Source organism: Myotis brandtii, unplaced genomic scaffold (assembly GCF_000412655.1).
Source record: "Myotis brandtii unplaced genomic scaffold, ASM41265v1 scaffold523, whole genome shotgun sequence".
Classification (NCBI taxonomy): domain Eukaryota; kingdom Metazoa; phylum Chordata; class Mammalia; order Chiroptera; family Vespertilionidae; genus Myotis; species Myotis brandtii.
In genome coordinates, this window is record NW_005369902.1 from 768,465 (window position 1) to 777,364 (window position 8,900).

The 8,900-nt window shown below is 50.4% G+C and overlaps 1 non-coding gene across 1 annotated transcript; it reads left to right on the forward strand.

Annotated features, from left to right (window-relative positions):
- Window positions 1–51: 51 nt before the first annotated feature.
- TRNAT-CGU lies at window positions 52–123 on the forward strand. The gene has a single exon. It is a non-coding gene; the product is annotated as a tRNA-Thr (tRNA).
- Window positions 124–8,900: the final 8,777 nt, after the last annotated feature.

Consider the following 8,900-nt stretch of genomic DNA (forward strand, 5'->3'; position numbering starts at 1 on the left):
CCTGCGCCACTTGCCCTCCACTGAGAGCTTCGAACGCTGGCTTGGCTGTCGGGCGCGGTGGCCAAGTGGTAAGGCGTCGGTCTCGTAAACCGAAGATCGCGGGTTCGAACCCCGTCCGTGCCTGGACTTGCAGTTTGGGGTTAGGCAGTGGGCCTCTGGTGGCCTCTTGTGCGCTGTCCCCACCTTCTGCTACTGGGCTTTTTTAACTTTTCGGGTTTTGTTCATAAGCCTTGCACAGGGCAGACATGTCTGGGATCCCTGTGTTGCTGATGGGGACACCTACACCCAAGGTCAATAGCTCACACTAAGCATTGGAATAGCCGAGTATGGTCCTGTCATGCTGGTTTTGTATGTCCTGAGGGTGGGAGCACTTCCCAGAAAGGGCATTTTGAGCTTCTGGAGATGGGTTTTATTGGTTTCTATTTGTTCCTTGAAAGGTGAGTGAACCACACCATGCATGCCCCCTGCCTTTTTTGTCTGAATCAGGAAGCCAACCACATTGTTCAGTTGGTGGGTGCTTATTCCTTTCCCAGCCCTTGTAAACTGAGCCTTTGAGTCTGGCCCTAGCCAGCTATGACACCCCCCAAGTCATCTCTAAGGTAGACCGCCCAATTTAATAGGATATTATGTTGAGTGCTTCCCATTCGGATACGCTCCAGCCTGTCTGTCCCTTTCTTTGATTGTGACACTCAGCACTGAAAATACTACTCCAGATATAGTCTCACTAATGGACCTTAACCTCCCTCATTCTACATTCCATACTTCTGTTAATGTGACCAAAAGTCACATTACCTTTCAATGCAGTTCACCAAAGGGAACTTCAGGTGGACTGAAAGTCAGCAGAGTCTCTTTGGAATAGTGTCTAGGGTTATCAAAAGATAGGATGTGGACTCAGGCACCAGGGAAATATATTTATCATTTCCCTAATATTCCAATAAATGGAAGAGATGCTTGGCTTTTCAAGGGAATGCTGAACTAGGTGTCAGTGTCAACATGGAATTGTTACTGAATGCAAATAAAGGCAGATTCCAAATATCCAGGGATAGGAGGGAGAAATTTCCTGAACTACTGGGTATTGCCTTAAATCCTGTCTCTGAATTTGGATTACCGATCCTTGGAACTCTGAGGCTGGACATTGGGTTTCCTGCAGTAGCTGGAGGTGAGAATTCCATCCCAACAGAAGGGGATGGATGAGCCAAGCCAAATCAATAAAAGAGGGTCAAGGTACAGAAGAAGTCAACATACAGATGTTGGGGGAAATGTGGGCCCCCAAAGGTGAAGAGCCAGAGATAGGAATCAACTATGGACCCCAGGTCAAGGTTGGTCAGATATAAGCACCAGGGTGAACATGGGAGCAGAGAGGTCTTATAATGACCTTGAAGGCCTTCCGGTATCTACACTCACTTCTGTGGGGCTGGAGGTAGTTATTGGCTTAAAGCAGGGGTCCTCAAACTTTTTAAACAGGGGGCCAGTTCACTGTCCCTCAGACCGTTGGAGGGCCAGACTATAGTTTAAAAAAAAACTATGAACAAATTCCTATGCACACTGCACATATCTTATTTTGAAGTAAAAAAACAAAATGGGAACAAATACAATATTTGTATTTGCATGTGGCCCGCGGGCATAGTTTGAGGACCCCTGGCTTAAAGGGTGAGGGGAGAGGCAGGAGGAGACACCTACGCTGAGTTCCCTGCACGACCTCTATTCAACCACGTATATACCTTGGACTTCAACTTCCTTAGTTGCAAAATTTGAAAGTTGAAAAAGATATTTTCTAAGTGCCTCGTGGCCTCAAATTTTACCTTCTAACTCGGAGCCTGGGCTTTGGACAAGGAAAGGGACCTCAAGCTGCCTCACTGTCTCGCCATGGCTGCCCAAGGTGGCGAATCATGGTAGCCCCTTTCACAGTGGGGCGTGGTCATTTCGACGTCATGATGGGATCTATGTGACCCTGGTTCCCCATCCAGAGAGTTACAATCAGTGCTCCCTGATGGGCAGGACTAGAGCTGCAAAGGCCCGCCCCCTGCCAGTTTCCTCTTGTGCAGACCTACCGCCATTGGCTCCCAGGTCTAGGACAGACTCAGAGCCTCTAGTACTGCAGCTTGAGAGCCATGTAGTCAGACAGACATTGTAGTCAGCTAAACACTCTAGGATATTTTAAAAATATAAACTACTTTAGGCCAGGCCTCTTTCTTCCTGTGAGTGAATATTATTTAACTTAAAAGCAGAATTTGGCAAGTATATATATTTTGCCTCATGCTGTCAGTGTAGTCCAGTATCCCACCCTGAGATACATACACCAGAGCCAGGGATTGAACCTGCAACCCAGGTACGTGTCCTTGACCAGGAATTGAACCCGAGACCGTTCAGTGTGCAGGGCCAACTCTCTAACCACTGACCTGCACCACACTGGGCGAGAGATATAGTTTTAAATCTCTTATTTTATAATAAAACTGATTCAGAAGCCACACAAATCAAGCGAATGTCTTAATGAATTATAAGAATACCAACCAGGTGAGAGAACTCTGCCAGACACCCCAAAACCTCCTTCATTTGCCTCCTCCCAATGGCACTCCCTCATAGCCAGAAGTAGCCATACCCCCTACTTTTTTTTTATAGGAATCACTTCTTCACATTTTTACTTATCACCTAATTGAGCATCTTTGCATCTTTATACCTATAATTTAACTTTGCTCATTTTGAAAATTGATATATCTTTTAAGCTTTTTATTTCAACCACGAGGATTCTCTTCTTCCCTTTCATTCCCTTGCCAGGTATCTGTTGAGGAACCTGGCCTGTTTGAGCTGTAGAGTTTCCCATAATCTAGACTTTCCTGCCTGCATGCTCTTGGTGCAGTTCAACAAGTTCCTCTGTCCTCCTCAAATCTTGCTGCAAATTAGCGAAATCAGACACTGAATCAGAGTCGGTTCAGTCTCTTAGACGAGACTCAGGTGTCATCTCCTCTGATTCCCCCACGTCATGAGTCAGCTTCTTGTCTGGGACCCCTCTTCGCGTCTCACATCCGGGCTGGGAGGCCTTTAGGGCTGGGACAGTGTCTCACTCAGGTCTGTTTCCAGCACCTGGTCCAGAGACAGAGACCTGGACAAGAGCGGGCCCTCCTTGGGGGATTGAGGAAGTGACATCGTGGTTGGGCTCTGGAGGATGCGCAGGAATGTGCCCGAGCACCACAAGATCTTGGGTATTTCTGCCCTCGTTCAATCATCTTTGACACTCAAATATCATGACTAGATCGCAGCGGAGCAAGCAGGGGCACTCTTCTTTCTCCTGTGGACTTTCTGACCTTGCACGTAAAATGCAATTCCAAATTAAGAAACAAATACTGCCCAGCTGGCGTGGCTCAATGGTTGAGATTTGACCTATGAACCAGGAGGTTATGGTTCGATTCCTGGTCAGGGTACCTGCCCGGGTTGCGGGGTGGGAGGCTTGCAGGAGGCAGCCAATCAATGATTCTCATCATTGATGTTTCTATCTCTCCCTCCCTCTCCCTTTACCTCTGAAATTAATTTAAAAAAATACTTAAAAAAAAAGAAACAAATACTCATTCTCTGTAAATACTTTTTATTAGTAAACGCCAAAGGTCCAAACCCATCCTTCCGGCAAAAGTTACCAATTAGGAATGACAGCAACCATCCAACCCTGTCCTTTTACAGCCACAGAAACGGGCAAAGAGAAAGGAAGTGATTCGCTCAAGGCCACCCAGAAAGCTCTACCTTTCTCACATAGATGAAGCTCTCCCGCAGGACGAGCACACATCTGTTTGGAAAAGTCTTCTGCGTTATTCCTTGGCACGGACCCAGGGGATGACCCATCTCGTTGCCAACCTGTGAGCCAAGCAGCCACATCACTTGTCTCGTGTTCACCCTGATCAGTGGGAGGAGCACAGAGTGACCAAAGCCACCAGGCCTGACCACAGTCCTCGGCACCCAGGTTGGGTTCCCCAGGGGACGGACTCCTGGTTTCTCTGGAGCACGTGCGCTAACATTTTCAGGCACTTACCCTGCCATGGAGCCTTGCGGAGAATCCTGAGGGAGATGGCGGGGACGGTGGGCCCCTAGGGAGATGGCAGGGACGGTGGGCCCCTAGGCTCCTTGTGTGACCCTCCAGCCCCCACCCTCTCAGCCTCACTCCTTAGGTCATGTTCAGAGCGCGGGGCCCAAGCATAGAGCGTCAGACCACCTGCCTCCCCTCACCCCCACCAGGCAGGAAAACCGAATCTAATTCTGCCTCCGCCTGGCTAAAATGTTCCACACCTGGAGAGAACTGACTCCTTGCTGGGGAATTTACCCCTTCGCTGCTGCTCGTGTGCCAGGGGTGTGTCTTACCCGGTGACCTGGATAGATAAAGGCTCTTCATATCGTGGCCGAATGCAGGAAGGTCATCAACAACAAAGTCAGAAACTTCAAACACGTTTCTTCCTACGGTCAAGCTGGGAGCAATCACAGAGAAAACCACATTCCTGGTTCGCCAGTGATGACACGGAGGCCCGGTGGCAGAGAGACCTTATCAAAGGCTGCCCAGGGGTCAAGAACGGAAGCAGGCCCCAAACGTGGATAAGACCAGCGATGCCCGTGCGGCTCTTCGGCAGTGACGGTTTCCTGGCCAGCCTGTCTTTCCTGGAGCTCCGGAAAGGGCTCAGCAGGACCGAGTGACCTTGGGCACATCATTCCATCTCCCCAAGCTCGGCTTCCGTATCAGGAGAACGGTGTTCCCCTCCCTCCGGCTCACAGCGCTTTGTTGTGCTGCTAGAGATGTGGCGGGTGTTCATGATGAGCAGGGGACGACACTGTACCGTGTGTTGCTGTTAAATACCGTGAACGGCTTATGGGGACGAGGCCACTGTGGCTGTTGGCTCTCCTGCCCTTGGGGGTGGGGGTGTCACCCTCTGAGAGGAAGCTGGTGAAATCAGGTGTTGGAGGGAGTGCCTCTGTCTGTGGGGCTCAGGCCCAGGGGGGCTATGGGGAGGGTTTGGGGGGGCCAATCCCATCCAGTTGTGGCAAAGCTGGGTTCTCAGCAAATATTTACTGAGGATGTGCTATGTGTCAGGCACGGGGATGCAGTAGCTTCCTTTGGAGACAAAACTGCCCACCCTGTGGCGCTTACATTCTGGGAGCTGGAAGCTGAGATGAGCAGCAGGGAGACAGGATATATTCAAATGAGTGAAATGTGTGGCATCGTAGAGGGGACAGGGGCTATGGAAAGGGGAAAATATCTGGGTTGGGGGATAAGGCAGGGTGGGGAAGGGGGCTGCAATTAAAAACAGGGCAGCCTAGCAGCTGCCCGGCTAGTGTGGCTCAGTGGTTGCGCATTGACCCATGAACCAGGAGGTCATGGTTCAGTTCCTGGTTGTGGGCTTGATCCCCAGTAGAGGGCGGGCAAGAGGCAGCTGATCAGTGATTCTCTCTCATCATTGATGTTTCTATCTCTTTCTCTCTCTAAAAATCAATAAAAAAAATATTTTAAAAGAAAAAATAAAACAGGGTAGCCAGGGGAGGCCTAGGGAAGAATCTGGAATAAGACAAGCCAGGGAGCAAGGTCAGTTCCCTCCCCCGCCCCGCCCAAGATGGGTGTGTGTTTAGCACTCTAGCAGGGTAGCTGGGACATTAAGATTGTCCACGACATACCACACCCCCACCTCAGGGGCTCTGAAGCCAGCTTGCTAAGGAACCTGACTCCTGGGAGATAATTTTTTAGGGGGCAAAAAGGACCAAAATACTACCTTGTGGGAAGGGCAATCGTGCGTGAATGCCCTGGAGATTGGGCCTCTCTGAGATATTCACTCGGGGTGGGGGGGTGGGGGGCGGGTGGAAAGTGCACTAGAGGAGTTGGGTGGAGAGGGGCTGGTCTCAGGCCTGCACTTACTAAGGAATCCTGGCCAGTAATTTCACCTGTAAATGTAGATTATAATACCTCCCTCCCAGGTCGTTGTGGGAGTGTAAGGAGCTCTTAGCACACAGTCTTGGCACCTAGGGATTTTCCCCTGAGAGCCATCGGCATCATAGCATGATCTCCCCAGCAGTATTTTTCAAATTCCAGGAGGTGACCCATCAGTAGATCATGAAATAAATGTAACAGTCCGCAAGCAGCATTTTTTTTTTAATGGAACAGAAGAGGATAACGTAAACATATTTGTGTTCATAAGAATTGTTTCATAAAACACTTTATATCCATATATAGACATTTCCTACCATGGGGCATTACTGAAAGTGTGAAGGCCATTGTTCCAAGGCAGACTTCCTCTAAAGATGGTTATAAGGTTTTTCTAACCTTAGGCATTTGCAAGAGACTGCCACCATTTTTGCCATATCAGAATACTACTTGTGTTACTTACTAAATACTTGCCTTTGAGTGGGCTCACTTTAACCGCTTTAGCCACATTGTAACAATAATATTCATGAAGTTTACATTTAAAATATATATATTAATTTTTAAATTATTTTAAAACCTAAAACCATCTTGCATCTGGACGCTGCACGTTGGGAAACGGTGGTGGTAAGAAGCGTGACTGTGAACGCACTTTCTCAAAGTCAAGCTGGGGGCCAGCAGCACCCAAACCCTCAGGGTCCCTTCCTGCCCCTGGAGCTCAGCCCAGCCCCACTGCCCAGCTTCTGAGTCCTTGTAAGGGACAGGCCCTGTCTGCTTCTGGACCGGCTCGGGATCCAGTGTGAACGCCAGTGGTGGAGGCCAGGCCCTTGTATGTATCTTTCTCTTGTGAACTGTGTGCCGCCACTGCACCAAGTTGGCAGAATTCCCTTTCTTGTCCAGTTTTGATGCTATTGATGGGATTAGGCGCTCCCCCATGGCCATGTCCTTTGATGTGGTCAGGGGGGAGCAGGAGATTTCAAACTCTGGAAGCAAATCGTAATCTTCCGCAGGCCTCCCTGGGATCAGCGCTGGGGTAAACCCATTACATCCCTGCCCTTTCATCCCCCCAGGACACCGGCTCCTCCAGGCTCCTCGGGGCTCAGAGATCCAAAAGGTTTGTCAGATTTAGAGAGAGCAATAAAAGGGGAAGAGAAAGCAGAGCTCCAGCCCCAGGCCCCCTCCAGCACCCGCAGCATCACCAGCAATGTCAGGGCATCTTCTTCTTTCTTCTCTTTTAATCCTGGGCTCCCACAAAACGGGGATTACAGAGGCTTGGGGCCAGCGGCCTGCCCTGCCCCAGTACTGAGCACCTCTGTCCCCGTAACCTCCTGGAGCCCCTCTGTCCTGGGAGCAACTGATCCTACACATCTGTCTGTTGTCCTGCCCTGAGATCTCCATGTGGGGGTGTGTGAGGAGCTGGCAAATTAAGCAGAGAAACCACTCAGCCCCCATAGCAGTGAGGGTTTAAAGCATGATTTGGATCGGGGAGGCACACAGCCAATACCTGTCAGGCCACAAACAGGTATGTCTCATTATTTTCTTTAAATTAAATCCAACTCACCCTAACTGGTTTGGCTCAGTGGATAGAGCGTCGGCCTGTGGACTGAAGGGTCCCAGGTTCGATTCCGGTCAAGGGCATATACCTTGGTTTCGGGCACATCCCCAGTAGGGAGTGTGCAGGAGGCAGCTAAATTGATGTTTCTCTCTCATCAATGTTTCTAACTCTCTATCCCTCTCCCTTTCTCGCTGTAAAAAGTCAGTAAAATATATTTTAAAAAAATTAAGTCCAACTCAAGGGCTCTATCTGAAGAGAGGTGTGGGGTGGGGGGTGGGGGGTGGGAGTGAGCCAGGGAGCTTCATTTCAGTGCTCTTCAGGCTTCCCCTTCACTCCCTCTTCCATGGTCCCTGGAGTCCTGGCCGTCTTGAGGATGGAGATGTTGGCAGAGGCCTATGGGTGCTCCAGGCTGGTCTCAGATGAGGGAGGCAGTTACTCAGGGACAACCTGGTCTCCAGAGGGTGGGGCAGCAGGTTGAAAAGGGATTCCACGCAGCTCAGACCCCCCTCTAATCTTGGGAAAGTTCCCTCCATCTCCCCAGAGTCCCAGTGGGGGGTGGGGAACATCTGGCTGGTGGGCTGCATTAGGCCCTTGAAATCATTTGGTCTGAAATCAGGGGTGAGTTAATTAAATGTCTGACCAAATATAGCAAGCTAATTTAAAAAAATATATTTTTATTGATTCCAGGTAGGAAAGGAGAGGGGGAGAGAGATAGAAACAACAATGATGAGAATCATCCATTGGCTGCCTCCTGTACGCCCCTGCCACCGCCCCCCGCCCCCCACCTACCTCAATCCAGCCTGCAACCTGGGCATGTGCCTTGACCAGAATGGAACCATGACCTCCTTGTTCATAAGTCGATGCTCAACCCTGGGGCTACGCAGGGGACAGCAAGCTAATTTTTAAGTTGATAATTTTGTATGGCCCACAAATGATGTTATAAATATCCGAATAGCCCTGGGCAGAGAAAGAAAAGGTTCCCCACCCCTGCAGAACCCAGGTTTTCAGAAGGCACAGCCAGGAAGAGAGGTTATCTGTGGTCACCGGGAATGGGAATGGAAAACACAAAATTAACTTCTAAGAAGCTATGCTATTGGGTACTATGCTTGGCCTTTTACATTTATCTCCTTGTTTTGCCACCAAAGCCCCGCTGAACCGCCTGGCCAGCTCCGGTTCCGATGGGGAGGTTGAGGCCAGCTCTTGGGCCCGGACAGGCCCAGGAGCGGAGCGGAGCTGCCAGCAGGGGGCTCTGGGCCCTGGCCTTCCGGGGAAGAAGCGCACGCAGCGGCTGGGCTGGGACCGGTCCGAGGAAAGGGGAAAATTACTGGAGCTCGGAGGCGGGAAGGGCTGAGTGACAGGGAAGAAGGCACCGGAGTCGAGGCAGGCGGTCGGACTCGCTCTCGGGGGCCGTTAGAGCAGCCGGGGAGAAGGCGCCAAGGCCACCCCCTCCACCCCACCGCC